Genomic DNA, 7,589 nt, shown 5'->3' with positions numbered 1-7,589 from the left:
CATTAAATAAGTGTGTCAGCAAACATTTTTTACTAAAAAAATATAAATATATATATATATATATATATATATATATATATATATTTCGGCTTTTTTCATCACGGTCAACATCTTTTTTATGTTCTATAGAGAAAAAGACATTTGCTTTGAAGAAATAGTGTATATTTCTGTCGACATATATCTTTTTGTTTCGTCTATGAAAAGATATGCTTTTTGGAAGAAATATTTTTCCAAGTTCGTTTGCAAAGTGATTGAAGGAAACGAAACATTGTTCTCTTTCCTCCAGTTGTTCTAAAAAAATGCTAAAAACGGATTTATCTGAACACGGTTTTGTAAAATTTTTGTAAAGTCAGTGTTTACCTATACAAATATGGACCCCTCACAAAATACATTGAAACAGTTATTAAAACTGCAAATTGACCTACAACAACGCTCAGATGAAAGACAACAACAACGACAACGACAACAACAACAACAACAACAACAACAATGACAACAACAACGACAACAACGAAAATTACAACAACAACAACAACGAACATGACAAAAACAACAACGACAAAAACAACAACAACAACAACAACGGCAACAACAACAACGAAAATGACTATAACAACAACAACAACAACAACAACAATGACAACTGATATGGCTAAAAGCGCAGTAATATGAAAATCAACAACACATGAAACAGCTGCTTACTCAAGTCATCAAAAATAATACGTCCATGGATAATACTATCGCATTTTCAAAAAGATTCAATATGGAATGCGGTTTACAATTTCTGCTACGGACCTGAAGAAGGTAAATCATTTGAAGCTTATTTTCGTCGGTATAAAGATTTCTTTGGTATCGACTGCAAACAGTGGTCGGACTAGAAAAAGGGTTATTTACTATTACGGAAACTAGAGACGGCCAAGCAAGTTTGGGAATTTTATTTTACCACATAAAACATCGGAATTAACGTATACAGTCATGGTAAATAAACATTGCAACGAATTCAAACTTGCATACCTCAGTTCAGACAATTTTAAATGTTTAGTATTTGCGCAAGGACTGACTTTTGGTCGAAATGCGGAAATTAGGAAGTGTGTTCTAACAAAATGAGAAAATTAACCAAACATAACCTTCCAAAAAATTAACAGAAGACTGCAAGAAAATAGAAATTATTAAAAAGATCCGATGGATATCGAAGCTGGAGTTGCGCTGGTAAAAAAAGCAGGCAATTTAAAAAATACATAAAAAATTGAACACAATTTAGGGGAAAAGGACACACATAGCTAAGAAAGAATTTGAATAATGAAATATTCCGTCTCCGTGTAATCGATGTGATAATTTGCATCGGGTTAAGAACAGTTCATATATATCAAAACTTTTAATATGTAAAAAAAAAAAAAAGAGCACAAAGGTACTCAATTGCAGAAATAAAATTAAATACAAAAACCGAGTGTGTTTGGCGGAGACTGAAAATAACGGATAAGGATTGCAAAAATATGCGATTATAAAAATCATGATGAAGAAATAAAAATGCAACTCGATTCAGCTTCAGACTTTTCGATAGTAAATTTGTATGCACGGAAGAAACTGAATAAACCAACGATGCTGAGAACACGCAAAAGAGCAAAGGCCGTTAACGGTACGCAAATTTACTTCGAAAGTGATTTTTTTAGCAAACGTCACATTATTGAGAAAGATGAAAAAGGTAGAAACTTATGTATTAAGGAATACTGATTTACTGGGTTCGGACTGGATTCATGAATTTAATTTATGGAACCAGCCAAGCAATATATTTTGCAAAACAGTTTTGAAACTCACATCTTCTTCCTAATAAAACAGACTCCCATGCATTGAAATACAAATTAAAAATAAAACATGATCTGTTCTATACCCCGAAAAGCCAAGGTGCAAACAAACTGATACTGTGGTAGACCGAACAAGAGTAGCTCTCCCCTAACGAGAACAGCACCTGACCACAAATTAAGAAAATAAAATCATTCGGGGTACTCTATCGCTAGTCCTAACGTGATGACACTCTCGCCAACCGACCTAGTCGTGAATGTCTGTGTGACTGCAGGTGATTTTTTTACTGGATACGAGAACTTCAGCCACACCGCAACATGTACCAGACGCAACTCTATTTTCCAAGTATTTGAACATCATTAACCGAGCGAGAACGTCACTCAAAGACATTACGTCAAAATAATAGCACTCAAACGGTTTTTCCATAATATGGAAGAACTGCCGGGCCGTTCTACAAAATAGACAGCTCATTAGATTAACAACACTAGTAGAAACCTCTTGGACAATATCGCCCCTCGTCTGAGGGATTATTACAAGCGGGTTCCTATCTAAGGCTTATTGACCCATAATTACTTGTGGCGAAGTCTATCCACGCAAGTAATTGATTGTTTTATTAAATTCTTGCGATTAATACATTAGAAAATGGGAATAAAACGTTTTTTACTGGTCAAAAGAAAAAAATTCGCCCTAAACAATGAATCACCCAAGAAGTAGAGGCTACTGAAATCGTCTAAGACATGTTTGATATTGAACCTTCTCAAATCACACCAGAACAACGATGTTCAGCAGGAAAAAGAAAATAAACCGAGCCGTTCATGGTCCACCCTAAGAGGAATAAATACTGATAAACCGTCCGGAGTTATCAGCTTAGGAGACGGGTGTCGTTGTGGATCTAACCTATGTCACCTACTAATAGACTATTCCAATCTCAATAAATACCGGAAGATTAAGTAGTAAGATGTCAGTCGACACCCGGTACTTGTACTGGGATGGTCACTGAAGTGTGGTGTCTGCACAGATGCTACACTCAAATTAATTGTCCTGAGTCAATGGAGGGGGCAACCTTCCTATACTAAGGCAATTTTATTTTTGCAGAATCCCCTTTTGAGGGGAGCTGGTTATCTCCCACATTAAACCGACCATGTGTCACATTTTGTTTTGTGGGAAACAAATAAATAACCAGTCAATATTCGATACTCGTACTGGATTGGTGGCTAAAGTGTCGTGTCTGCTCAGATGCTGCACTGAAATTAATTGTTCTTGGTCAATGGATGGGAAAACCTAATACTAAGGCAATTTTATTTTTGCAGAATTCCCTTTTGAGGGGATCTAGTTATCTCCCACATTAAACCGACCTTGTATCACATGTTGTTTCGTAGGAAACAAATAAATAACCAGTCGATATTCAGTGGACCAACCTAGGTCGTTCGTCGGCTACGACAAATACTGCAACTATTGCATGCTTTGCAATACATGTTACTTTATCTTGGCGTTTTGTTTTTCTTTGTAACCTTTCAACAGGGCTATCACAATTCCGGTAATTATAGGAGCAACCTGACGCCTGAAAAAGAATTTCAAAGGCAGCCTGGCAAATATACTAGGTGAACCAAGTGTAAGAGAGATTCAAACAACTGCATTTAAGGGACTGCTAGAATCTTTAAAAGATCTCTCGGTTGGAATGTATTAAATAGCGAGTGAATGTCTGACATCCGGAAAGATGCCCCACTCTTAGCTTGAACAAAATGACAGGCAATTTTTTAAGTGTATGGTTTAATGATAACGTAAATACATGTTATACATGTATATATATATACAGTTAATACATGTAAAAATGTTATTTTATCGGGAAATGCAGATGTAAAAGTACTTAGGTCCCTTTTTAATGACGGTATGTCTTCATTCAATGCTAACTTAAGTGTACCTATATAGTAAGTATTAAAACAGTGCCGAATCAAGGGAGGTGTGGGTGAAGAGATTGTACAATCCTGCCACAATAATTTCACGCATAGGCACCCTTCAGTGTATAGCCAAAGTCTTACAGGACTGAACGGGACTGTTTTTATACGTTCGGTAATTATTTAATTCTTACTTTGCAGTTTTGTCGATAAAATTCTGCCCTTTCATTATGTAGAGCACATTTTCAATTCTTGTATCGACAATCTCGATTTCTTAAACAGTTCACCAGTTGTGACAACCAGGCTTGAGTAGGGTGCATTCCAATTCCTGCTGTAGCTGTTCATTTGAACCTGAAATCATAATAATTGGATAGTCATGTCATAAGATGTATAGCAATAACATATTGAATTTTTAAAAGTCTACGACAATTTAAATACCTATACAACTTGAATATTGAATTCTGGTGCACGCTAATAAACCGTTTGCAGTTCTCAGTTATTTATTGAAGTACTTAATTTGTCTCATGTTGAGTTTGTTAATGACTTAAGAATTTCTGCAATTTCTGTGTTCGACACCAATCCTTGCGCAAATATTTAAGTTATTAACACTTACTTTCAATAACTTGAATAAAAAAAATCACATTGCTTATTTAATATAGTTGCGAAGGTCATGTATTCTTTATTAAACTTTCTTGTAAAGTTCATGTTATTTCACCTTTTATGAAAAAGAGATGGCTTCATTAAATTTTTAGGATCGCTGTTTTTGGGGGTAAAATATAATTTACAAATTTCATACCTTCTTGCACCTTTCACGTTTTCACGATGCCTTAAATGCGAAACAAAAGTAACCTAAATTTCCGGATATTAGTTGAAATTATCAATGGTGTTCTAAATTGTGTTCTGGGCGAACACGCTTTTGTCTGGATAATTTTACTGTCTATTTGACCTTTTGAATAATTTAACCTGTTGCAACTGAGTCTGAATGAATCTTTCATTTTGTACCAACAGTTTTTTCAGTAATTCCGATTTTCCTGCTTCCTTTTTTTCTTTGGTTTGTCGTTGGTTTCCGTGATTACACCCGTTTATTTTTCTACCTCAGAACATCTAGAAATGTGTGTTTGAAATCCTTTATTTTTAGTTCGTTACTGCAAATAACTAACTTTTTCGTATATATATTGTTGTCGTGTGTCCACCCTACAGATAATAATGAACACTCCCACTTACTATAAAAACCGGGGGAATATGTCTGTCGACATTAGTACACAGTAATGTACGAGACTTACACTCATGACAGTTGGGCTGACGTATTTGTTGTATTTTCTGCTCAAAATATTTTGTTTCTATTAAATACTGAGTTGTGTCTTACTTCCGGATCCTTACGTTATAACAACACTGGCAACGAGGAAACAAGATCTCGAAGCTTTCTGATCTACAACACTGATGAAGAGGAGAATTAAGGAACTTAAATCTTTGTCACAAACAACAGTAGCACCGAGGGATTAATAAATAATTCAAAACTTATGTTACCCCACATCACTGGCGACAGAAAATTTTTAATGAGTATACCACATTACGAGCAACAAGGATTATTAAGGATTTTTTTCGAAAATATTAACAATAATAAACGTGGGGAAACGACGACGAAATTTCTCAACAACCTCGAAAACAATCGATGGATTTAAAACCCTTTAATTGGATTCTGTTTTAACTAAAGTTAATTCTTTTTTTTCTTTCAAAGAAGTCAATGATTTGATTTTATTCCGACGTTGCGTTAACTCTTAAGAAGAAAAGAATATAGTATTTTCCTCTCGTGTTTTACTGCTGATTAAAGTTCAACCGTAAAACTTTGACGTTACATACATCCCAAAAAAACAGGGAAGACTCTATACTATAATACTCGAATTGGTTAAATCCGCAACTAAAATACAATGAAAAATTCCAAAACTATTAGAATGACAACATAATAAACCGAAAAAAGATTAGTGCAGCAACAGCTAAGAACTAAGAAAGACTACTCCAAGACCAGAAAAACAACCAAGAAAGACGCCAAAAGTTTGAAGAGTTATTATTACAAACAGTGTCGAATTGGGATAAAAATACCAAGAATGAAAATCCTTTTCTTAAATGCCTTTTAGGATGGAATTGGCAATTTTCATTATTCCACAGAGGAAGATATAAATTACTCTTCATATTTTAGAATATATGAAAAGCTATGTAAAATATATTGTGAATAATAGGCAGATTCTTAAATCCTTCCGAAAATTAGGGATCACCGAACATAACAAGTTCTCCGAAAAACAAATGACTTGATTTTGTTGAAGCAATCAAACTTTAACTGAACTTTTTAGCTTTAAAACTTTCCTGTTCTACAAAAAGTGGAAATTTCTAAACTTAACAAAAACAACAACGAAAACTCCTTAATGTTCGCATCAATCGTGAATAAAGAGTATGACGATTTTAAACATTCAGAACTTAGCATAGGTTAAATGATTAATATTCGTGCAAAGACTTTTATTTGCAAAAGACGTAGAAATCAGACGAATATTGCTCACCAAGTTGTAATTAGAATCAAATTTAACGTTAAAATTCTTAGCTGAAGACTTCTAAAGATTTTTATATATTAAACAAGACTTTAAATATTAAATATATCACACAAGGAAGATACATCAGAAAACATATTCTAATTTTCCGGCCCCTTACGGGACCACACACGCGCGCGCACACACACTCGCACGCACACACATACATATATATAATTACTACAGTTAGTAGATTTTTTCTAGCTGTGACATAATTTCGTAACCTACGAATGAAAAGGAAAATAAGCTCGTTCAAAAATTGTTTACGTTGTTTCTGATAAACGAAACATGTTGTTTTTTTTTTGGTGGTGGTGGTGGTTTATCTCGTTTTTCCTTCACGGTTGAACGACTTTACTTTTCAAAAGTTTGTTTTGAAACTATTTCGTTATACCTCGAAAACGACAGCTTCCCCTACAATCCTTCTCGCGACATTGGAGATTATTGTTTGTTTGTTTGATTGTTTTTATTTATTACTTCATTTTTTTCTTTTTCGGAATTAACACATTTGTTTAAGTCGTGAGAATTGCTAGAAATGGATGTAACCCTCCTGACACAAAGAGAGGGCGAGTGTCGAACACGTGCTGTAATTTCTATCTAGTAATTCGAAACCTATCCACACCATTGACCAATGTTAATACTCTTATAGTGTTCCTCATCTTATGGATAGCATCCGTTTCTCTCTCATTAACTCTTGTTCTCGTTTAGATATTGGCCTTGCGAAACTGTAACTTTAGGAGTAAAAAAAAGGTCATCCAATACTTACGCCATCTTGTAATGCTTCATCGATGTTATTTGTAACAGATATCACGTGTCATAACAAAATGTAAGACACATTAACCTGTGAAGTAGTTTCTTTATCAGTTTTTTTTTTCTTGACTTCGAACACCTGAAAGTGTAAATAAGCAGCCTAGCTTTCAAGACAGTAAGCCCTCGGTCTTGAAGAATCGCACAGAAGTGCAAGAACATGCAGCTAGCAAGGTATGAATACAATTTGTTGCTGTAATGATAACAGAAAATTTTCTTCGTGTATGGCACAAGGTTGAAATGCAGAAATATAATAATCGATTTGAAACGAAAATTCAGTCGAAATCAAATTGCTGAACTCGAGGTGAGCCTTATTAGCCTTGTGAGAATTGCTAGAAATGGCTGTAACTCGCATAACACGAAGAGAGAATAATTGTGTGTAATTTCACGTGCTGTAATTTCTATTCAATAAATCGAAATTTTTCACAAGTGTGTTTTGTTTAGGGGGCTAACACTTTACCTCTATCTCCTTACTACCTATGAGCACTAGGTGTATTTCCGTTTGCCGCCA

Source organism: Euprymna scolopes, chromosome 9, assembly GCF_053919585.1.
Source record: "Euprymna scolopes isolate OS-2025 chromosome 9, ASM5391958v1, whole genome shotgun sequence".
In the NCBI taxonomy this organism is placed as follows: Eukaryota; Metazoa; Mollusca; class Cephalopoda; order Sepiida; family Sepiolidae; genus Euprymna; species Euprymna scolopes.
The sequence above is the reverse complement of the archived record's forward strand: the minus strand, read 5'-3'. Positions refer to the sequence as shown.